Consider the following 26,301-nt stretch of genomic DNA (forward strand, 5'->3'; position numbering starts at 1 on the left):
TTTACTCCATATGGTAGACGATAATATATATGTTCATAGGGTGGAGTAAAATGTTCATATATGATGGAAGATCAAAATGTAGGACTACATCCATTATAAACCGCAAGGTCACCTAACGATATATTCGAATTCAACATAACGTCGATTCAAAAATTGAAATTCGAGATCCTGGCATTTCTAATCATATAAAAAGGGACTTGACTCTTTCTTTTGGTGCGAATTGATTTGTTTTTTGTTGTTGTTGCGGGAAGTGCGAATCGATTTGGTACTGTACAGGGTAATCTTGTTCTCCCGATTTTTTTTACATTTTTCTTGTAGTTTTTTCAATGACATTTATAGCAATATAGTAAAAGGGGACATGAGTCTCTTGTGTATTCTATGAATTGTTTTTTGTACACCTTAAGTTTATTCTGCCGAACAAGGAATCCGCGGCTTGTTATCCCGAAATTTTAAGCTCGATTATCTTTTGTATCATCTGCTTTGAAACTCCTGCCTCTTCAACCCGCGTCGCGCCTTGTTATCCCGAAATTTCGACGTGCGCAAAAACTCCCTCCTCATCCAAAATCGGTCCCACGGCCCAGACACGTGAAATCCACCTTCTACCCCTCAGCCAGAAAATGCTGGCTCGACGTCGCGGTGTCAAAACCGGTGGGGGTATGCTGGTAACTTACCCCCTACCTTCCCCTACCTTCCCCTACGTCCCCCCCCATTCGTACACCGAGGCCGCCAAAACCCACGAAACCCGACGGTCCTTGGTCGGCTTGCCGACCGCCGCCCAGCCAGAGACTCTTCCCTGACAACGTCATCCACCGCAATAGCTCGACGTCCCTCATCCACCGCACCGGATGAGGATCCGTCATCGATCTCGTCATCCTGCCGGATCAGCCGCCCCGCCCTCCACCTCCAAGGAGCTGCCCCGACATTTGCCTTGTCTATCGCGCCACCTCCATCCCCACAGCGTCGTGTTGACCTGCACCACCGGAAGTGCAGCACCCTCACCAATTCCTCCGATGAAGCCAAGGCCAACTCGGTGCCACGAAGGAGGTTCTGCACTCACTGCTGCATTTTATCTTTTATTCGATCTCACGGGGCTGCCAGTGCTTGATACCGAGCAGCAATGGTGGGTCTCCATCGACGGCACCGTCGCCAGCCACTTCATGCACGGCATTTCTCCCCCATGTCGTTGCTTCCTCGGCGGCCACTTCGTGCTCATGCTCTACTATGCTATTGTTGTTGGTCGCACTGCTGCTCCGCTCTTGCTCTCGTTCGTGCTACTGCTCTGCTCTTGCTCTCGATCGCGTTGCTGCTGCTGCACGACCTCCGGCAGCTATAGGAGTTGTTGCTTTAGCACTCGCTCGCGGTTCTGCTACACGACTTGCTCTCTGCTAGTGCGTTCCCTACTCAAGCATCTGCTGATTTAGATCAGTGCTTCTCGGCTACTAGTGCTCGAACACCCTAAACATCTATTGCAATGATCTTCTACTAGTTCAGCCAGTTTCAACAGTAAAATTCAGTTTCGACTGTAAAGTTCAGTTTCTTCAGTTAAGTTCAGAGTAAACAGTATTTACAGCATATGTCGGAGCAGCCGTGGCGCGGCTGATGCGTTTTACATCTAGCACTTTTTGGTGATGTATTTTACATCATCTATTGCAGATGATATTAGAGTCCCACTTCAGATTAACATTGTCTGTCTTGTCCTGCTTCAGCCTCGACGCCCTACACCTCCTGGAGCTGCTCCAACGATGGAACCATCCATCACAGCGGAGCAGTACCCTCGGTGCCGTTTCCAGAGGCCTTAGATCTTCTTCCCCGCCTCCGACAGTCACACGAGGATCACCACCCTCCATGTCCAACCCAATGAGGTTGAGGTCGACAAGGCTATGCCAAAGAGGTTGTACACTCGTTGCATCACTTTGTTACTGTGCATTCATGTTGATCACTCAGGGATCCTTTGTTATGGAACTACTATGGTACTACTATTCGTGCATTTGGTTAGGAGTGGAACAAAGCCAAACTGGAGGATTTTTCCTTTGGTGTCTCTTTCAAGAAAAATGGTAGAAATTTTAATATCCAGTTGGACGTCCTTTTCAAATTAATATGCATGAAGAACATGACTAATTGCATTACTAGCATAATAAGATTTTTTTTCATTTTCACGTGGTTTGACTTTAATTTGACCATGTTTCTCCATTCCTGTGTTCTTCCAATTCATGTGAACCAAACACCTAGGTTCACAGAAATACTATGTTTCCAAATGCTCTGTTTTGCACGTGCATTCCTATCGTATTCCTGTGTTTTTCCTGTCCCTGCATTTATAGAATCCTCCTATTCTAAGGAGCCCTTACAGATTTACTTCATTTTCAAATAGGCTTCAAAGAAAACTCTGTGTGTTATGTCCTGCTCCTGCCATGCCGTCATCCACCGCACCTGAGGTGCACCCTCGAGTGAAGCATTCACTGCAACAGAGATTCCCCCTGCAAACTTTCTTTCGCCGCCTCAGATCATCTTCCCCATTGTCGGCAGCCACGCCAACTGCATTACCATCATCGACTGAGCAAATGAACCTAAGAACTACACGGTTCCGTAAGAGAGGTCGCAGTCTTTTTGTGTTTGCTTACGTTATACATCGCTTATTATTACCTGCTACTTTATCATTCAAACTTGAATTTTAAAATGCCCGTGGGTCTCATATCGAGGAAGCAATGAATAGTATATGTCTACTATCTTGTTCATCTGGGGTCTTCTATGTGGTTCATGTTGGGTGGGAAACAAAGAGTAGATGATCCATTGTCTATCTTTTTAAACTGAAGCTATAATCTACCTGCTATCATTAGTTTTGGATCTATCCACTCGTTTGCTACCATCAGTCTTGATTTCTGCATGCACCCCTTAGGCCTTACAAAATCTAACTATTTTTTTATTATGCATGTCAGTTATTGTACACAATTGTACTGAACATGAAGATAAAAAGAGAAGACCGTTGCGTTGGAATACAATGTCATGCAGACGCCGCTCCATGGTGGGCGAAGTGCCCCCCCCTCCTACCATTCCAGATTGTATTCGAAAGGAAGATAACTGTTCAGATGGGGATTCAGAGGGAGCTGACCAATCCTATTTACCACCTGAGGTGTTTGCTCTAACCTGGCATGCTGATGTTGGTCATATCATGCATATGGCGCCTCGCATTGCTTACATTATTCATCTTATATGTCATCAGCTTAGTTTACATTTGCTTTGTGTGAATGCCACCTGTTTGGTTTCTATATCATTCTTGCACCATTCCTAAATATTTGTGTTTTTAGAGATTTCAACAAGTGACTACATAAGGAGCAAAATGAGTGAATCTACACTCTAAAATATGTCTATATACGTCCGTATGTAGTAGTCCATTTGAAATCTCTAAAAAGACAAATATTTAGGAGCGGAGGGAATATATGCGAATTATGCAATGCCATGTTTTTCCGCTAGTTATCATATATGTGAATTATGCACCGCCATGTAGCCAGGCATCATATATGTGAATTATCTCATGCCATCTTTTTTCTCATTACATAATCCATTTGTCCACAATCTGTGTATATTAAACTACTCTTATGGTGTATCAGCCATTTGAGCCGGTTATGGAAAAATCAGGAGTGAAAACAATGTCTTCAGAGCAGGCAATGGTACCTGTTGAAGCATATATCTCGATGGTTACAGGGAGCTCCTCAGAGGAGGGTTCAGAGACAGATGACCAGTCCTATATCCCACCTGAGGTATATGCTCTAAGTTGCAATGTTTATATTTCTCATATCATGCATATGGTGTCTTGCATTGCTTAGTTTAGACATCATATGCACAATATTGAATTCCATCTACTTAGTTTAGAGATTATACATGCGCGTGCCCGCTTCTTAGTATATGAATCAATTATGTCAATTATATCATGCCATCTTGTATACTTAGACAACATTTATGTAAATTATTTCATCCCAACCTATTTTAGAAAGACATCATATAGGTTTCTCATGTCATCCTATTTAGATACTCATCATACGTTGAATTATGCCATTATATCCTGCTAAGTTATCCATCATATATCTGAAACTGTGTCATGTTATCCTGTTTAGTTAGGCATCATATATGTGAAATTGTGTCATGCTGTCCTGTTTGCTTAGACAACATATATGTGAATTACCACATCTGTCTATCAATCAATGTCTGTACGTTCAATTTCTTTTCTTGTTTATTAGCCATTTGAATTGGAGGGGGTGATGGAAGTATCTAAGGGAGCAAAAACCCATTCTTCACAAAAGACAGTGCTACCCGTCGACGCAGATAGAACCATGGTTGTACTGGCCCACAAACTTGCCACTCCACACATAATCGAGACTCTTCTAGATTGCACACTTAGACCGTTGGGAAGAGAACCAGCTACAACCCATCTAACCACAGCCCCAGCGGATAGTAACCCACTTCTAGTTGACAAAGCACCATGTCCACCAAAGAGTACCCCCACACGAGCAGTTTGTAAAGCAACTGCAGTGCCCAAAGCATGAAGACCACCACAGCGAACCCAAACTCCATGTTTAAAGCAGAAGAGCAATTGTTCTCAGGCCAGATTTCGTAGCTATGGTCCATACTCCTTTATTGTTGCATCACTTTATTTACTCATACCAACTACTTTCGAATATGAAGGATCCAATTGAAACTTCAATGGCGCAACAAGTATGTTTTAAACCTATTTCTTTAACTGGATTGTTGTTCTAACTTCTTGCTCTATGTTGATTTTAGTTTCATTTGTGTAAATAGTTATGTTCTCATGTGATGCACATTACAAGTGTTGCCAATGATGTGTAGTTTCTCACACTTATATTCTGTCTATGATGTTGTGTCTTCAAAATATATGAGTTGAACCGTGTATCTATCTTGATTTGGCAACATAAACTAGAATGATATGGATAATACAATGACCATAGTACATAGATATATGTTTGTTTCATGTTGTTATCCTATCCACCTTACTACTGAACCGGTTTAACAAAATGAGTTTGGTATACTACATGCTAAACATGTGATGTGTCTGCTTGTTTCTCTTGTAGTATGCCAACAGAATACTGGAGAAGAGCACCGCACTATGCAATGGTAGAGAAAGTAATGCAGATAAGGTTCAAGATAGGGAGACAACCCTATTGGTCTCCAAGAAAGGTGATAAAAACGATCTTGTAGATAGTGAGAAAACCCCACAGTCCTACGTTGATGTAGTGTTCGAGTTACTGGCCATTACCGCTGGCACAAGCTCTTTGACCTCACTGCCGAATCACTTCGGCTTTTTCAGTCTCAGCTACAAGCTGAAAGGCATCAGTCAGTTGTGTTGCGGCAAGAAGCCGAACGACTGAGGAAGTCCCTACAGAATTCAGATGCATACTTGCTTGTGCAATAGCAAGCGCTGGAGGATTTAAGCGCCAAACAAGAGAAAGTTAATAAGCTTGCTAAGAATCTTGCCAGCATTATGGGTACCCAGGATATTGTTTCTTGAGCTCTTCTGAAGTGGTTTCAGTTTTGTACTTGTTTTGCTGTGGCATTTATTTGCACTGGTCGCCAACTTTGACGACCAGTGTATGTGATATGCTGCTTTGTTCCCTATATTTGCACTGGTAGCGAACTTTGATGCCCAGTGGATGTAATATGTGTAATAGTCATGATAGCCTAGCGTAAGTTGCTTGCTTATTTAGTTCCTTGTTGTCTTGTTTATTTGTTTGCTTGTAGTCAGTGCAGTTCTTTTTCCAAGGTTTGCTAGTGGCCACAATAACCTATTTTTTAAAACTAGGCCATAATAACCATGGGCTACATATTTACTGTAGTTACCATGGGCCTCCTACGGGCCGTAGAAACAATGGGCCTTCTACGGGCCATAGAAACAATGGGCCTTCTACGGGCCATAGCATCAATGGGCCTTCTACATGCCGTATGATCGATATGCCAAACATGGGCCAATAATAGACCACATTATGGGCCGTAAACGGGCTATATTTGGAATCATCCGTTCATGGGCTGACAATAACGGGCCGTCGTTAATCGGCCGTATTGGACGACGCTATGAAAACGGCCCAACGGATTAACGGGCTGCAAACGGGCCGATTGTAACCGCGGGATGAATTTGGCCCACAAGCAGAAAAGGCCAATAACGGGCCATAAGTAACCGAATGCTGGAAATGAGCGCAAGAATAAATGGGCCCTGAGAAGGCCGAAAGATAACACGGGTTGGAAACAGCCCAAATGAATAATGGGCCGTTAATGGGTATAAAGGGGTACACTGTTCATTGCGGGCCATATTCACCACGGCCCGTTAATGGGCCAAGAATTACAAATGGCCTCCTATGGGCCGAAAGACATCATGGGCCATACAAGGGCTGGAAGTTACAATGGGCAAGAATCATATTGGACGCCCCAGATGAAGCTACTGGGCTTAATTTCGATAGGCCATAGTGGCCCGTGAGTTAGCGGGCCGTAAATGGGCTATACAGGAACATGCTTTCTGTGGGCCGGCTCGTTACCTTTTGACCAAGTCAAATGGGTCGGCCTTTTCACCGGAATGGGGCTCTGTTGGGCCATGCCACGTGTCGACATATCATAGGGCCCTCCTGTCCAATGAATGGATGACATCTATCCCAACGGTGAGCCAACACATGTTTCCTCTGGCCAATGAGAATTTTACACGTGGAAAATCCTCATTGGTCTGGGCTGTTAGCGGGTTATCAGATCCAAAACCAGACCCGATAGCTTAACGGCGACCCATTATGGTGGATGCCACGTGTCGGTCACCCTTGAGGAAAGCACTTCCATCACACGCGATTTATCGTCATGGAAGTGGACACTTCCGTGATGATAATTTTGGTAATGTGATGGAACACTTCTATGAAAACACATGTATGACTATCTTGATTCTGTCATAAAATCATCATGGATGTACATGCATGATAGAAAACGTGACCTACTATGACAAACACGTATCATCACGGAAGTGTCTTTTTTTTGTAGTGTATAGAGATAGATCAAGATGCTTGATAGGACTTTCACAAAGCACATACCTTGATAAAGTTTTGAAGCTGTTCAAAATGGATCAGTCACAGAAAGAGTCCTTGCCTGTGTTACAAGATGTGAAGTTGAGTAAGACTCAAAACCTGACCACGGCAGAATATAGAGAGAGAATGAAAGTCATTCCCTATGCCTCAGTCATAGGTTCTATAAAGTATGCCATGCTATGTACCAGACGTGTTGTGTGCCTCTTGCCATGAGTTTGGCAAGGGGGTACAATAGTGATCCAGGAGTAGATCACTGGATAGTGGTCAAAATTATCCTTAGGTACCTAAAGAGGACTAAGGAAATGTTTCTTGGTTATTGAGGTGATAAAGAGTTTGCCGTAAAAAGTTATGTCGATGCAAGCTTTGGCACCGATCTAGATGACGCTGAGTCTTGATCTGGGTATGATGAGAACATCAATACCATTGTTACACCCACAGCCCCTGTTGATATACATACTGGACCAACTACTAGAGCTCGCGCACGCCAATTGAATTACCAGGTACTTTTGTTTCTTGGTAATGATTCTAATTGTCATGAGAATATGATGCTGCCTAAATTAGATACATTTGTTTTGCTTACAAATGAAGGGCCTAGCTTGGACAAGAAAGATGAACCTTGGAGCAAGTTCAAGCATGGAGATGATGGCATGCGCAAGGGGAACAAGAATGGAGTTACAAGTGATGATTTGAGGACTTTGAAGCCACCATAATGAGTGCATGAAGCCTCAGATGAAATATACAAGATGCCACTTCATAAACTTTGTTCAGAGGCTATTCTAGGTGCTGTGTTACCTTATTATTGGGCCAGTCCCATGTAATTTCGAAATACTTGAGTATAGGCTGTTTTTAGAGTCCGTATGTGTGGCGAAACAAGAGTTAGGGTTGGTTTCGGACCCCTCCTCCAAAGGCCACAAAATTCCCCCCTCTTCCTCCATATATATGGGCCTTAGTGCATTGTTTAGACTTTGGGTTTTGTTTAGATTAAAAGTTCGCCATAGCTGCAACTTCGCGTACTTCATTTCTGTTCAAGGACCAGACCAAGGCATCACAGAACCCCACCTTGATCAATAAAGCTTTCATCATTTATCCACAATATCCAGATTGCAATCTTAGTTTCTTGCTTGTTCTTCGTTTGCTTGCAGGAAATAGACCTTCATGGTCAGGTTGATCATGCTCCGGCGTGGTCAATAACCTGTCGGAGTTGGTTTAGCGATTGCTAAGGCGCGACATCCTCGCACGTACATAGTCAGATCGTCAAAGTCTACTCCTCCTAAACGATAATCACCATCTCATCGAAAGACGGGACACCTTCGCCTCTATCAAGTGGTATCAGATTTCCAGGTTGCTCGGTGAGATTTTACAGTTTTTCGTAGTTTAGATCGAGTCTGTTCTTCATACCTACAGTCCACGAAAAAGCAAAAAAAAATTAGGGTTAGTTCATCATATCCGAACCAATTTGGGCCTTTGTATAATCTTTTTAGGTTTTTGCATTGTTGAATTTGCGGTTGCATCGTCGTGTCTTGTTGCTGGTCTTAGTGTCTAGTCCTTTAGAGTTTCGAGTTCTGTTCACAAGTTGTCACACCGCTGCCGCATCATTGTCATCACTGTTGCCATATACTACCATCACTGTCACCGCTCCCATATACCACCATTGTCATCGCTGCGGCCATATACCACATATCCACCACGATCATGATAATCCGAGTCCACCTCCATCACAGATTCGCCACCAGTCCGTGTTCCACCACCCTACATATCTCCGCACCAGTCCGAGTTTCCACTAGATTCATCTCCGCCACCAGTCCTAGTCCGAGTCTAGTATTTTTTCCTTTGTTTTCGATTTCTATATCACGCCATACTCCGAGTCGTGACAAAGTTGGACTTCCCAACTTTCGTGCTACCCGTAGTAGAAAAATAACTCTAGTTTTAAAAAAACTAAGTCTGGAAAATTCTGGCTAGGCAGTTTTTAGACCATTTGTAGACTTTTTCGAAAAAAAATTAGCGGGGCAAAAAAAGAGGCAAAAAAGTGCAAAAAAAGTGAAAAAAGAGAAAAAACTTAGAGAGTGCTCCTCCCTTGTTTACGTGCAGCGCTGTTATTTTGTTAGTGTTCTAGGCTCGCGTCTCTAGCACGGTCTAGCCTAGGACCAGCACAGTACCGTCGTTGAGCGTTTATTAAATTTGTATCTCTGAATTGATTATTGCTGGCATTTTTGCTACCATATCATAAGCACCCAGCTCCACATACATCTACGTCGTGCATTTGACACCACCTGTCAATCGCTCTGTCCAAGCTTTCAGAGTTTTGGCTACAACGGTTGCCGATCACCACCTGCTGCTGGGTAAGAACTAGTAACAATTTGAGATTCACTTGACGGATTTGTGACACACCACCACCACTTCCTAGTATTCTGTAGGATCACATTCTTTTGTGTTTCTATTGCTGCTAACCATGGCAGGATCACAAGCCGATGAGACTGAATGGGAGAACATGACGAACAAATAGCTACATGATAAATTTCAGCAAGTGATGAGTGAACAGGTGCAAGATGTGCTAAATTGATTTCAAGAGGCCATGGAGAATATAGATGGCATTGAGAAGATGTTTGAAACAAAGCTCGATAACAAGTTTAATGAATTGCTCACGCATCTTCCACCACCACCGCCGGCTGCACTTGTCGCACCTCTACAAAAACAACAACAACAACAACAACAACGACAATGACAACAACAACAGTGTCGCCTTCCAAATCAAGTGGGACGAGCACTTCGCATTCCCCTTGAGCCTCAACAAAATTCTAGTGCTGCTGCTACTGTTGTTGATGCTTCTGTAGCTCCTGCTGCTACTGTAGAGGTGGAGGACTAATACGAGGATGGGGTTGATCAAACTCAAAACTATGTGCAACCACCAGCACCACCACCAGCAGGTCGACCTCAGGCATATAATCGCAACGGTAGGGCTGCAGCACCACCTCAGGTACGAGATCATGACCATTTTCCTAAATTAAAATTGAATATTCCACTATTCGAGGGTAGATATGTTCCTGATATATATCTTACTCGGGAGTTAGAAACCGAACAACGTTTTACATGTTTACAATATGCCGAGGAAAGACATGTTGTTGCTGCTGTTTGTGCTTTCAGTAGTTTTGCATGTGTTTGGTGGTCTGAACATTATAGATTATATCCTATTCCAGCTACTTGGCATGCTTTGAAAAATTCTATGTGTACTCGCTAGGTTCCACCATATTATCAACGTGAATTGCTTCAAAAATTGCAGCGTTTGAAACAAGGAAATAAAATTCGTAGAAGAATATTATTAGGAATTACAAATTGGTATGATTAGATGTGGTATTGTTGAGGATAATGAAGCTATGCTTGCACGTTTTATGGGTGGATTTAATAAAGAGATTCAGACCATTCTAGAGTATAAGGAATATAATAATATTACTCATTTATTCCATCTTGCTTGCAATGCTGAACGTGAAGTGCAGGATCGATAGGCATTGGCGCGAACTAACTTTTCTGCAGGTCGACCTTCATTATGGACACCGCGTGCATCCTCTACTTCCACATGTTCTACTGCACCGGCACCTCCGTCAGCTGCCACCTCTAACCATGATACAAGAACTCAGGCACAGCCACCACTATCTTCCAAGAGCACACCTTCTGGGCCTGCATAGAGCTCTTCTTTATCCATGGCATCAACAGGGCAAACACATGATATTATTTGTCATCGTTGCAAGGGTGGAGGTTATTATGCGAGAGAATGCTCATCTAAGCGTGTGATGATTGCTATTGAGGATGGTGGGTATGAGTCTGCTAGTGACTATGATGAGGAGACTTTGGTTCTTATTACAAGTGAAGAACACGGTGGAGATGATTCTGATCGTGAGATGCAATACATGGCTCCTGGAGACGCTGACAGGTATGAATGTTTAGTTGCTCAATGTGTTCTGAGTGTGCAGGTTACACAAGTTGAGAAAAATCAGAGGCATAATTTGTTCCATACAAAGGGAGCTGTGAAGGAACATTCTGTTCGCGTCATCATAGATGGAGGGAGCTACAACAACTTGGCTAGCATGGAGATGGTGCAGAAGCTATATCTCACAACAAGACCACATCCACATCCTTACTACATCTAATGGTTCAACAACAGTGGCATGGCTAAGGAAACACATATTGTTCGTGCGCATTTTAGTATCTCTACATATGCTGATTATGTAGATTGTGATGTGGTACCTATGCAAGCATGTTCCTTGTTACTTGGTAGACCATGGAAATTTGATAAAAAAATATACACCATGGTACAAACAATCAGTATACTCTTGTTCATAAGGATAAAAATATTACTTTGCTTCCTATGACTCCTGATTCCATTTTGAAAGATGATATTAATAGAGCTAATAAAGCAAAACAGGAGAAAAATAAGAGTGAAAATCAGATTGTGGCAAAAGAATTTGAGCAACAAATGAAGCCTAAAAATAAACCATCTAGTGTTGCTTCTGAATTTAAATTGAAAATGCATGTTTACTTGCCACCAAAGCTGATATTGATGATCTAGATTTCAGCAAATCTGTTTGCTATGCTTTCGTGTGCAAATAGGCATTATTTTCTTTTGAGGATATACCTTCTTCTTTGCCTCCTGTTGTCACTAAAATTTTGCAGGAGTTCACTGACGTCTTTCCACAAGGCGTGCCACCGGGATTACCACCTATTCGAGGGATTGAGCATCAGATTGACTTAATTCTCGGTGCTTCACTGCCAACCATGCACCATACCGTACCAATCCAGAGGAGGCGAAGGAGATTATGCATCAAGTACAGGAGCTGCTCGACAAAGGTTATATACGCAAATCTCTTAGTCCTTGTGTTGTTCCTATTATACTAGTGCCAAAAAGGATGGTACGTCGCGTATGTGTGTTGATTGTAGAGGCATTACTATATTACTATTCATTATCGTCATCCTATTCCTAGGCTAGATGATATGCTTGATGAATTGAGTGGCTCTACAATATTCTCCAAAGTTGATTTTCCTAGTGGATACCATCAAATTCGTATGAAATTGGGAGTTGAATGGAAAACTGAATTTTAAACTAAGTTTGGATTATACGAATGGTTAGTTATGCCTTTTGGGTTAACTAATGCACCTAGTACTTTCATGAGATTAATGAACGAAGTTTTACGTGCTTTCATTGGACGATTTGTGGTTGTCTATTTTGATGATATATTGATTTATAGAAAATCCTTGAAGGAACATTTGGAACATTGACGTGCTGTTTTTATTGATCTACGTGATGCACATTTGTTTGGTAACCTTGGGAAGTGCACCTTTTGCACTGACCGAGTATCTTTTCTTGGCTATGTTGTTACTCCATAGGGAATTGAAGTTGATAAAGCCAAGAGTGAAGCTATTGAGAGTTGGCCGCAGCCCAAAACGGTCACACAAGTGAGGAGTTTTCTTAATCTTGCTGGATTCTATAGGTGTTTTGTGAGAGATTTCAGCACCATTGCTGCACCTCTCAATGAGCTTACAAAGAAGGATGTGCCTTTTGTTAGGGGTACCACATAGGAAGAAGCCTTCATGGTATTGAAAGATAAGTTGACACATGCTCCTTTACTCCAACTTCTTGATTTAATACAACTTTTGAGCTTGAATGTGATTCTAGTGGAATTGGATTAGGAGGTGTGTTATTACAAGATGGTAAACCTGTTGCATACTTTTCTGAAAAATTAAGTGGGCCTAGGCTGAACTATTCTACTTATGATAAAGAATTATATGCTCTTGTTCAGACCTTAGAAACATGGCAACATTATTTATGGCCCAAAGAATTTGTTATACATTCTGATCATGAATCTTTGAAACACATTAAAAGTCAAGCAAAACTGAACCGTAGACATGCTAAATGGGCTGAATTCATTGATACTTCCCTTATGTCATTAAATACAAGAAGGGTAAAGAAATGTTATTGCTGATGCATTGTCTAGTCGTTATACTATGCTTTCACAACTTGACTTCAAAATATTTGGTTTGGAGACCATCAAAATCAATATGTGCATGATGTTGAATTTAAAGATGTATTGCAAAATTGTAAGGAAGGGAGAACATGGAACAAGTTCATCTTTAATGATGGATTTGTGTTTCGTGCTAAAAAGCTATGCATTCCAGCTAGCTCCGTTCGTCTTTTGTTGTTGCAGGAGGCGCGTGGAGGAGGATTAATGGGACACTTTGTCGTGAAGAAGACGGAGGATATACTTGCTACACATTTCTTTTGGCCAAATATGAGACGGGATGTTGATCGTTTTTTTGCTCGCTGCACTACATGTCAAAAACCTAAGTCACGACTCAATCCTCATGGTTTATATATGCCTTTGCCTATACCTAGTATTCCATGGGAGGATATATCTGTGGACTTTGTTTTAGGTTAACCTCGAACAAAGAAGGGGAGGGATAGCATATTTGTTGTCGTGGATAGACTCTCGAAAATGGCACACTTTATACCATGTCATAAAAGCGATGATGTTGTTCATGTTGCTGATTTGTTGTTTCGTGAAATTATTCGCTTGCATGGTGTGCCAAATACTATTTTGTCAGATCGTGATACTAAATTTCTTAGCCACTTTTGGAGATGTTTATGGGCTATGTTGGGGACTAAACTGCTATTTAGTACTAATTGCCACCCCCAAACTGATGGAAAAACTTAAGTAATCAATAGAACATTGTCTACTATGCTTAGGGCTGTTTTGAAGAATAATAAGAAAATGTGGGAAGAATGCTTGCCTCATATTGAATTTTGTTATAATTGTTCACTGCATTCTACTACTAAGTTGTGCCCTTTTGAAATTGTGTATGGTTTCCAACCTCATGCGCCTATTGATTTGTTGCCTCTTCCATCTTCGGAGAAGGTTAATTTTGATGCTAAACAACGTGTTGAATTGATTTTAAAAAATGCATGAGCTAACTAAGGAAAACATTGAGCGTATGAATGCTAAATATATACTTGCTGGAGACAAAGGTAGAAAACATGTTGTCTTTGCACCTGGAGATCTTGTTTGGTTACATTTGCATAAGGATAGGTTTCCTGATTTGTGCAAACCAAAGCTAATGCCACGTGCTAATGGTCCTTTTAAGGTGTTAGAGAAAATAAATGATAATGCATATAAACTTGAGCTGCCTACAGATTTTGGGGTTAGTCCCACTTTTAACATTGCAGATTTGAAGCCTTATTTGGGTGAGGAAGATGAGCTTCCATCGAGGGCGAGTTCATTTCAAGAAGGGGAGGATGATGAGGACATCAATACCATTGTTACACCAACAGCCCATGCTGCTATACATACTGGAGCAATTACTAGAGCTCGCACACGCTGTTGGCGTTCTGGGAACGGGGGTCTGCAGACTTGCCTGCCTGCGGCCCGTGGCGTAGCTCCATCAGCGGCCATGTACGACCCATCTTCACCAGCAAATGCTCAAGACCCTCGCGAGGGGCCAAGCCTCGTGAAGCAGATGACGCAAGGCCTCCTGAGGGGCGGCCTCACCAGGCCAGCTCGTGAGGGGCGGAGAGATCAAGGCAAGGGATACCTCGCGAGGTTTGTGTGACGCAAGCCATGACGACTGGAACCAGGCGGGCGCCAGCGTGCGCAGTGTCCTCGTTTCCTCTTTGGTGCTAAAGGGGGCAAGAGCAGACGAGGATTCCCGAGGCATCAGGCAAAGGTTTCCATATCGGTGCAACAAGACCAAGACCAGCAGGAGAGCAGGACAGAGGTCACCGTGGAGCCCAAGATGGCGTCACCACCTGAGCCTTTGGCAGGCGAATACTACTATTGTCAGGATAGCTTGTACTAGCTTTCCCCCTTCAAACTGGCCATTGTGGGATCCCTTCCCGCCTAATATTTGGGAAGAGGACCCGGGCCTCTATAAATAGGGCTAGCCACCACCTTAGAAATGGAGAGGATCCTGGACCGCATCAACTCACCGAGCACAAGAACATTGAACGAAATATGCCCTAGAGGCAATAATAAAGTTGTTATTTATATTTCCTTATATCATGATTGTCGTGGGTTTGTCACGACAGATGTCCTTGTGATAGGACTTAGTCGTGGAGCCATCGCTACGGGTTAGCTTAAAGGGGATAAACCGAACAAGGGGACACGTGGAGTTTTATAGTAGTTCGGCCCCTTCAAGGAAGGTAAAAGCCTACGTCTAGTTGTGATTGGCATTGCTAGGGTTTCTAAGGCCAGGGAGCGAATCCGCTTTGTCTGGCTCTCGAGTTGTTGTCTGTCTCTAAACCGCTGCCGGGTGTCCCTTTATATACATAGGTTGACGCCCGCCGGGCTATAGAGTCCCGAAGCCGGATCATAAACGTGTCCGGTTCGGTCTCTATCCTTCCTATCTTACAATACAAGTTACATGACTAGGTCAGTTTACATTTACAGGCTTTAACCCGCCTTTGGGCCTTGGGCCTTCGTAAAGCGCCATCATCCTTGCATCTTCATGGGCTTCTAATCTTCAAGGAGTTAACACGGCTACGAAAGGCCGGTTTACATCCAATAGCAATATCCCCAACATTAGGCCCCAGATTGGTTTGAACTTGCTCATGTCAATCTTCTACACTTAGAAAAATTCTTCCCTCATATCTTCACCTTGATCTTGTAAACCGCCATGACGTCATACTTCAAGATTATGATAAACCGCTCTGACGTCATCTATCCGTAGATGTCGAATATTACCTTCATTTAATGTGTATTCAGTCACCGAGGCGACACCTTTATTAATTTATCCATTTTTGGGCTCCTCGGTTCCCGCACTTGCCATTTTATCGCTTCGCCTTATAAATAGGGGCAGAAAACCCCTTTCTTTTCCTTCCTCTATCCTTTCATCCCTTCTCCTTCCTCGCGACGCCTCCGCACCTGAGCGCTGCTGTCATCGTCAAGCCTCGCCTCTGCTTCACCGTCGGCCACTTCATCGACCTGTTCGCACCAGAGTTCCGCAGCACACCTCCGCTGCTTCCGCGGCTGCACTAAGTCCTTCCCCCTTCCTTTCTAGATCCATTAGGGTTTCCCTGCTCTTCGCGGTTCTTGAAGTTCATCAGAGCTTTTGGTGTTGTTCTTCCTTGGCCCGTAGATGAATGCTTCACACTTATCGTATTCCTTGCCGTGGCTAATCTTCTATTACCATCATAAATCCTTATGCGCAAAAGCTGATGTAATCCTTAATAAACTGTTTCGGGTCTTACCCTTTTTAGGTCAAAATATTTTTTCTTTTCTGTCTTACCTTAGATCCGAATTTTTCATATGTCTCTGTGAAATCTGTTTCTCCTCATGCCAACATAGGCGGTTTAACCTTGTATAAGCAATCTATACCATTAGCCCTCTGCTAAACCGGAGGAGCCTTTTACCTTCATAGTTATGATCCGTTTTAACAGTGTCTGAGTACTCCTGTCCTGGTATTACCTTTTATCCCTTATTGCATTGGTCTCCGGTTTAGGCCATTTCGTATATCAGCACGTTTCTTACTCCATTGTCTCTTGTATATATCATCATGAGCGATTTATAAACCGGCCTTTTATTTTCAGCCTGTTTGCTTCACAATGGCCAAACAATTCACTGCTTGCAACTGGGCTCGTTCCCGGGTCACTGAGACTCAGTTGAATGAGATGGTCAGCATTGGCTCCTTGCCTAAGAAAACTGAAATTAAATGTCGAGTTCCAGGAACAGAAAATCCTCCAACCCCAAGGCAGGCTGAGGTGGTGGTCTTTGTTGACACATAAGTCGTGGCTTCAAACCGCCAGGGTCAAAGTTTTACCGGGATGTACTTGCCAATTTCCAACTCCATCCCCAAGACATTGGGCCCAATTCAGTATCCAACCTATGTAACTTCCAGGTTTTCTGTGAAGCTTACTTACAGGAAGAACCAACTCCAGAACTATTCCGGGACATCTTCCACTTAAACCGGTGCACAGAGTTTGTAAATGGCCCGAACACTGAACTTGGTGGTGTCTCGATTCAAAAGCGGAAAGAGGTTGAGTTTCCTCATGCCAAACATCACAGCCACCCAAAGTAATGGAACCAAACTTGGTTTTACTGCAGAGACACTTCGCCCGAAGATGAAAATCCCCTTCCAGGCTTTCGTGATCACCATCTTTCCAACACCCATCCGATGCCACAACGCTTAAGCTCCGCCGAAAGGGCGAAATGTGCCCCTCAACTCGCCAAACTCCGGGCCTTTATGGCCAACCGTTTAACAGGTGTGGATTTTGTGCGCTGTTGGATATCTTGGAGCATCTTGCCTCTAAGCCGGCATCCCGGTTTAATGTGTGAATATACCGGTGAGGTTGACGACACTCAACGCCATTGCAACCTTCAATTATCTGATGAAGAAGTCACTGAAGGTGTAAAGAAAATTCTGAATGAATCGGAACTGGCCTATAGTCAAACCGGTTTGAGTCCCTTCTATGCCAAGAACAAACCGCCTGCTGTAAGCATTATACTTCCTTTTCATCTTTATTTTTTTTATCTTGTGCAACCTGTAATTCTTCTTCTATGTATGTATGTATAGGGTGATGACCCCTTCTGGAAATGGAAAACCATAGAAAAAGCAGTAAAACCAACTGGGGACAAAGCGGTCAAACCATCTCGCCCAAAAACCAAAGTCGTCAAACGAACGTCAAAACGGAAAACGGCTGACCGGATCAACATGGAGCTTGATGATGACAGTGACGATCCGGAAGTTGAGGTAGAACTTGACACACTTGGTTCTCTTTTCATGCATCTCATTAATAATGATATTCCTCAGGAGGACGTAGAAGGCAGTCAAGCTGATGATGTAGAGGTAATTACCCTTTCCTCCGGTTCAGACTCTATGCCAACACAAAAAACCCGCCAAGCAGTCCGGAAAGTAAGCTTTTCTCATCCACTTGCTCACTTGGATCCAAAATTTATTTTGAAGACTCAGCAGCATGAAGCTCGCCGGACAACCCGGCACAGTGGCCAACAAGTCACTTTAGCCGGTTTACCTGATACCCCCAGTTCGGAAGCGCCATTCTGAATTCTCTCCTACTTCTGACCATTCTTACCCCAAGGCAGGTTATTTCAGACAACCTCTTAATCCGTCCGATTCAAATTATCAGGTGACACCTCCCTCATCCTCTGGCGAGTCGACAGCAACTCAACTCCCTCCTCTGAAAGCTGTGGCCTGGTAAGTTGTTAAACCTTTTCCTTCAATACATCATAGTACTTGAATAAGATATTGATCCTTTTATATTTTTGTTTGCAGGACCAAAGCCAGACCCAGCAAGAAAGCTCAGGTTACCAATCCGCCCGAAGCCCCAGCCACTTTTGAAGAAGAAACCAGAGGTGAACCGGAACAAACTTGTGAACCGGAGGGCCTTCATCCTGAAGCCGCCTCTGGCGAACCGCCCCCTCAAGGCCAAAATACCAATGAACCAGCTGACGTTGAACCTGCCGCACCTGACATTGAACCGCCAGAGCCAAACCGGGCTAGTCCGGTGAGAAATGCTGATACTCCATTGTCACCAGCCAAACATACCGAAGGCCAAGGAGACGATGTTATCATTACTGGAATGGGCCATAGCTATCCTGGCCATCCCGTCATCTTGGCTCAACATAGTGCCAAAGAAGAGCAAGCTGCTAGGGAAAAAGGCAAATGAAGCAGCGATTTATCAAGCTATGCTCATCTTAACGTTGAAGAGCTTCACTCTGGCTTCTTGAACCATCTGCACTCAAACCGGGACTATGAGGCCGGTTTGGTGAACTTGATGAAAGAGCGATATAAGGTAAATTCCTCTCCCTTTGTTTATTGATTTATAGTCGAAACACTATTCCAAGTAGCCCCCAAGGGCCGTCTTATGATGTTAATCATAAACCGGGTCTTTGTAACAGTTCAAGTTTCTCATCATTGATCCTCACAATGGCCGTTCTCTAAGAAGAGACGAGATTTATCTTTTAACAATTAAACAACTTTCTACAGCATAGCCCCCAAAGGCCGGTTTAACTTGGCAAATTAATCCGGATTTTAGTCCATACATCCATTTTAGAACAGACGCACATTAGCCCCCAAGTGTCAAGGATAATGCTTGCATTGTTCTGGAGACTTGTATAAAATGTAGCACTTTAGAGCAAAGAGGCATTAGCCCCCAAGTATGAAGTGCATAACTTGTTATATGCTTTGTACTTAGAACATATATAACCTGTTGCTTAATAGACCTTCAATGTTGCAGGCTGAACTGAGAAGCAAAGATGCCCGAAACTCTGACTTGCAAGAGAATGTAAAGTCACAACAAGCAGAGGCTGCAAAAGCCAAAGAGGAGCTGACGCAAGCCCTGTCCATAATGGAAAAGCTGAAGGAAACTTTCACCAAAGACCGTGCTAACTGGGAATCCGAAAAGTCCGGGTCAACCAAATGAGCAGAAGACGCCGAGGCAGCCCTGAAACCAGTTGTAGATGAACTAGCTGGTTTGAAACGCCAAATCAATGCTATGACTTCTGCTATCTTTGGTAAGTGTCTGCTTATGTGTTTTGCGCAAGTCAATGAACCTTATCACTGACCAGAATGTTGATAAAAATCTTTGGCAGGCACTTGGATCGCTCATCTTGGTACAGACATGCGGATGAAGCTCAAAGCGGCATATACATTGGTTGAACGGCTCTACTCTGGGTCTCAGCGGGCTATTTGTACGGCAGCTTACAACAAACCGGCCCCAACTTTGATTAAAGAAACACTTGAGAAGTTGGCCAAGTTACCAGCCCGTATTGCCGAATTGAAGAAGGAAGCTGCCAGGTCAGGAGCTTTAACCGCACTTAATCAAGCCAAAGCCTGGAATCCAGACCTTGAAGTGGATGATATCATTAAAGGATACCCAGGTGTGAAGGAAGAGAGTTCAAACTTTGACAATGATGACCTCCGGCGACTGACCAAACAGATGCGGCAAGTAGCCAGCAAACTGGCCGATGATACAAACTTGTCCCATTTCCAACCGGTTTACGACGCGGAAAGGAAAAGACAGCCGGCCGACATCCATGAAGTTAAAGAACTTGTGCCTCCGATTCGTAAGCACACTTATGCTCCTGATATTAACCCCTCCAATCTTATCCATGAGGAAGCAGTATTTCAAGCTTTAACTGGAATCGATTGGTCGACGGTTGATTTCCAGCATCTGGGGAGGGATGAAGAAGTGCCCACATCAACTGACCCTCAACCATCAAACCGTCCAGACGAAGCGTCCTAAACCGGTCTCCAGTTTACTGGCCATTGTGTGCCGATCTTGTGAAAAACAATTACGCCATTGGAGCCGCTTTGAAAGCTTCTTGTAATAAGATAGCCGAAACTCCGTTATTTGCCATGCCAGCGAGCATGTTTGGTAATGCCTCATGACAACTGGTGCCACCTTTTGAGATATATTTATGCATAACCCATGATGAATTGTGTTCCTGGGTACAACAACTTAAAAGTATCTAGTGGTTTACCGCTAGACGGGTCATAATGTCCAGGAAGTGTACAATACATAGATGAAATAATTGAAGTGTTTGTACAAAAAGCAATATACATAAAATACCTCATTGGTTGACCAACGGTGTATACGACAAAGGTGTTAATACCAATCCGGAACGTTGATAACCCCATCTTTGTAATGCCGGTCTATATATTAAACCGGACCGAGATAACTATCGGGTTTTCTTTATAACACTGGTGATTTAGTCAAACTAGACCGGTTCAATAAACACCAATGTATAACTGATCATATGCCGACAACTTGTAGTTGAAAAGCAAGTCGGGTCAAGGATGTCGGTTTATCAAAAAATACTTATGAACTTCAACAAATAAAACTCAAAAAGGAAAATATGCAAGGCTTTTTACGAGCTGCCAGGCTCCAAATCGAGGCTTTTCATGGGCTGCCAGGCCTCTGAGTTAAACCATTTAACAAAGCCTTTTAAGATGGGCTACCACTTAACCAATCATCGTTTTAACTTTGACAAGTTCAGGGTCTATAAAAGATTGACATGTCAAACGTTCGATGGGTCATACCAGGATTACCTGTACAGGAGTGGCTTACTTGATGAAGGCAGGTTAACCCGGGTTTTTAGGTGAATACACCAGGCTTCCAAGCCGTGGCTTGATAGCCAATTAGAAGGGTCCTTTCAAACTCTTTGTTACTTTGCAAATAGAGCCCCCAAGTAACTTTGTGAGCTGTGCTGAGTGTGTGCCCATGTTTGAGTATGTGCTTTGTGCAACACTCTCTTTGGCTCCACATATTTTTCTTTTGTGGCCTAAATTCCTATCAAGAGGTGTAGCTATGGTGTGATAACAACCAAGCCCCCTAGTGATATCCCTTCATGGTTTCAAAACTGATCAAGAGGTGTAGCTGTAGTTCAAATATGACCAAGCCCCCTAGTGATTTTCTTTATATCCGTGCAACTGCTAAGACCGGATTAATAAAAACTCCGCTTTGTCAGTAAACTCGTATAACACACACAGGATGTAAAAAGAACAGATACCCCGCTTATAACGGAGGCTCCGGTTTATTATATGATATATACACTGTCATAAATATGTACAGATGAAGAGCCTATGGATTCAAGTATAGTAAGGCCGAAGGAGAGCTATGTTCCATGGCCGCTTGGTCTCCTCCTCCGATTTACGTGAGTCTTTATGCTCTCGAACATCAATGAGGTAGTAAGACCCGTTGTGCAGATTTTTGCTGACCACAAAGGGTCCTTCCCAAGGTGGGGATAACTTGTGCATATTAGTCTGATCCTGGATGAGCCGAAGCACCAAATCGCCTTCTTGAAAGGTTCTGGTTTTAACCCGGTGGCTATGATAACGTCGGAGATCTTGTTGGTAAATCGCCGATCGTGCTACTGCCAGATCACACTCTTCATCCAACAGGTCCGGAGAATCTTGACGTGCCTTCTCATTATCAGCTTCAACATAAGCTGTCACACGGGGCGAGTCGTGACGGATGTCACTAGGAAGAATTGCCTCCGCTCCATACACCATGAAGAAAGGTGTGTAACCCGTAGACCTATTGGGTGTGGTGTTGATGCTCCATAACACAGAAGGTAGCTCATCAACCCAACAACTCGGTGTCCGCTTTAAGGGAACCATAAGCCTAGGTTTGATACCCCGTAGAATTTCTTGATTTGCCCTCTCTGCTTGACCATTAGACTGGGGGTGAGCTACCGATGCTAGATCGAGCCGGATGTGCTCACGTTGACAAAATTCTTCCATCTCCCCTTTTGACAGGTTAGTACCATTATCAGTTATAATGCTATGTGGAAAACCAAACTGTAATATCACCTTTTTGATGAATTGAACTTCCGTGGCTGCATCACACTTGCTGACTGGCTCTGCTTCCACCCATTTGGTGAATTTATCAACTGCTACTAACAGGTGGGTCTTTTTATCCTTGGATCGCTTGAAGGGTCCAACCATATCAAGCCCCCAAGTCGCAAACGGCCAAGTTATTGGAATCATCCTCAACTCTTGGGCCGGAATGTGGGCACGGCGGGCGAAATTTTGACAACTGTCACATCTCTTGACTAAATCCTCCGCATCAGCATGCCCTGTCAACCAGTAAAATCTGTGGCGAAAAGCTTTAGCAACCAAAGACTTTGAACCTGCGTGTTGACCGCAATCCCCTTCATGGATTTCTCGCAAAATCTCATAACCCTCTTGAGGAGAAACACAACGCTAAATTGCTCCTGAAACACTATAGCGATGTAACTCCCCATTGAGTATGGTCATGGATTTGGAACACCGGATTATCTGTCGAGCCAACGTTTCATCGCCTGGTAACTCGCCCTAGTTCATGTAAGCCAGATATGGGATTGTCCAATCCGGTATGGCATGCAAAGCTGCCACCAATTGAGCCTCTGGATCAGGAATGGCCAAATCTTCTTCAGTTGGCATGACTGACGGATTATGCAATACATCAAGAAAGACATTTGGCGGGACCGGTTTACGCTGGGAACCAAGACGACTTAAAGCATCCGTCGCTTCATTCTTCCGCCGGTCTATATGGTCCACCTGATAACCCTTAAAGTGACCAGCCACTGTATCCACCTCTCGCCGATATGCAGCCATGAGTGGGTCCTTAGAATCCCAAGTGCCAGACACCTGTTGAGCCACTAGATCTGAATCACCGAAGCACTTAACCCGGCTTAAATTCATCTCCTTAGCCATCCGAAGATCATGGAGAAAAGCCTCATATTCAGCTGCATTGTTAGTACAAGGGAACATTAAACGGAGGACATAACAAAACTTGTCACCTCGTGGGGAAGTTAGTATGACTCCAGCTCCTGAGCCCTCCAACTGTCTGGACCCATCAAAATGAATAGTCCAATATGTATTATCTGGTTTCTCTTTAGGTGCCTGTAACTCCGTCCAATCATTGATGAAGTCCATGAGTGCCTGGGATTTGATTGTTGTGCGGGGTATATATTTGAGCCTATGAGGTCCAAGCTCAATAGCCCACTTGGCAATTCAGCCAGTTGCTTCTCTGTTTTGAATGATATCGCCCAGTGGAGCTGAGCTGACCACTGTGATGGCATGGCCCTGAGAATAATGTTTAAGCTTCCGGCTTGCCATAAACACTCCATACACCAGCTTCTGCCAATGCGGATACCTCTGCTTTTAGTCAATGTGCACCTCACTGATATAATAAACCGGCCGTTGAACCGGATATTCCTTGCCAAGCTCCTTGCGCTCTACCACAATAGCTACGCTAACAGCCCGGGCATTAGCAGCCACATATAGTAATAATGTCTCTTTATCGATCGGCACTGCAAGCACGGGCGGTTCAGCTAGCTGCCTCTTCAGATCCTCGAATGCTTTATCAGCTGCCTTGCTCCCGACAAAGTTATCTGTTTTCTTGAGCATCTAATATAAAGGGATGGCCTTCTCTCCAAGGCGACATATAAACCGGCTCAAGTCTGTAATCCGGCCGGCCAGACATTAAACATCATTGATACACGCTGGTTTAGTCAAGGATGTAATTGCTGCAATCTTTTCCGGATTAGCCTCAATGCCTCTGTTTGACACCAGAAAACCCAAGAGCTTGCCTGGCGGGACACCAAAGACACACTTCTCTGGATTGAGCATCATCTTGTAAACCCGGAGATTATTAAAGGTTTCTCTCAAATCATCTATCAATGTATCCTCCTTTCTGGACTTTACCACAATATCATCCACATATGCATGAACATTGCGCCCAATTTGCTTATGAAGGCAATTCTGAACACATCACTGGTAAGTTGCCTGGGAACTCTTGAGTCCAAAAGGCATGCAAACATAGCAGAAGGCTCCAAAGGGAGTTATGAAAGCTGTCTTCTCCTGGTCCTTAACTGCCATCTTGGTCTGATGATACCCAGAATAAGCATCCAGAAAACACAAACGGTCACAACTTGCTGTCGCATCAATTATCTGATCAATGTGAGGGAGAGCAAAGGGGTCTGCAGGGCAAGCTTTGTTTAAATCTATGTAATCCACACACATACGCCAAGTGCTATTTTTCTTAAGAACAAACACCGGATTAGCCAACCACTCTGGATGAAAGACCTCTACAATAAACCCTGCGGCCAACAAACGGGCTACCTCTTCACCGATAGCCTTACGCCTTTCTTCATTGAAGCGGCGGAGAAACTGCCAGACCGGTTTAAACTCGATGAGCGCGCTTTCCTATTTGGGATCCAGGTTAGCGCTGATGTTGAACTGTTTGGATGAATCGCCAGGAACAAAGTCAACCATCTTAGTATCTGTGGCCGATTTAAACTTCAATGCCGGATCATGTTCCGTAGTTGGCTTTTTCAAAGAAGTCATGTCTGCCGGATCAACTTGCTACTTATAGAATTTCAGCTCCTCCGTGGCACAAACCGACTCAGCATAAGCCGCATCACCTTCCTCACATTCCAAAGCGATCTTTCTACTTCCATGTACTGTGATAGTCCCCTTATGACCTGGCATTTTAAGCTGTGAATAAACATAACATGGCCTTGCCATGAATTTAGCATAAGCCAGCCTCCCAAACAAGGCGTGGTATGGACTTTTGATTTTTACCACCTCAAACGTCAATGTTTCTGACCTTGAATCATAATCATCTCCAAAAGCCACCTCTAAGGCTATCTTGCCAACAGGATATGCAGACTTACCAGGCACCACGCCATGAAAAAGGTATTTGACAGTTTAAGATTCTTATCTATCAATCCCATACGGCGGAATGTGTCATAATACAGAATGTTGATACTGCTTCCACCATCCATGAGAATTTCAGTAAACTTGTATCGCCCGACTTGCGAGGCTACCACCAGGGCCAGGTGACCCAGATTATCAACCCGGGGCGGGTGATCCTCTCTACTCCATAAAATGGGTTGCTTAGACCAGCGTAAATACTGAGGCACTGCCGGTTCAACAGAGTTTACCGCCCTTTTGTGAAGCTTCTGATCACGCTTACACAAACTAGTAGTGAAAACATGATATTGCCCACTATTTAGCTGCTTGGGATTGCTCTGGTAACCCGACTGCTGTTGTTGCTGCTGATTCCCCTGATGGTTGTAGCCTCCCTAGTTGCCTTGGTGCCCTTGATTGATGTGTCCGGTTTGGTTGCCTTGAAACCCTGAACCGGAACCACCACCTCCGTAATCCGGCCCATAGAAACCACCTCCTGAGCCGCCGGGCGGGCCATTATCATACTGGAACATATTGGAATTCTTGAAATCCCGCATGATATAACAGTCCTTCCAAAGATGCAATGCTGGCTTCTCCTTTGATCCATGCTTTGGACAGGGCTGATTTAATAGGCGCTCCAAATTGGGGCCTGAACCTTCGCCCCTCTGGGGCTACTTGCCCTTACGGCGCTGGCCATTCTCCTGAGCATTGGTGTTAGCAAGAAAGTCCAAGCTGCTTTCGGCCTTGCGCTTACCGCTATTCCCATGGCCTACCGGATTATGCTGCTGACCCTTGGCGTTGCCGTTATTTTTCCCTTTCCCCGGTTTGTCCTCCTCAGAATCCGGGTCCTTGGTATTATCTGAATCGGCGTACTTAACCAAAGCGGCCATGAGCGTTGACATATCGTTGCAGTGACGTTTGAGCCTTCCTAATTTCTGTTTGAGCGGCAGGAAATGGCAATTGCCCTCTAATGTTAACACTTCGGTGTCTGCATTGATACGATCTGATGAGTGCAAAATCGCTGAGACCCATTTGACCCAATGGGTCGTGGACTCCCCTTCCT

The sequence above is a fragment of the Triticum urartu genome, chromosome 4A (assembly GCF_056163025.1).
Source record: "Triticum urartu cultivar PI428250 chromosome 4A, HENAU_Tu73, whole genome shotgun sequence".
Classification (NCBI taxonomy): domain Eukaryota; kingdom Viridiplantae; phylum Streptophyta; class Magnoliopsida; order Poales; family Poaceae; genus Triticum; species Triticum urartu.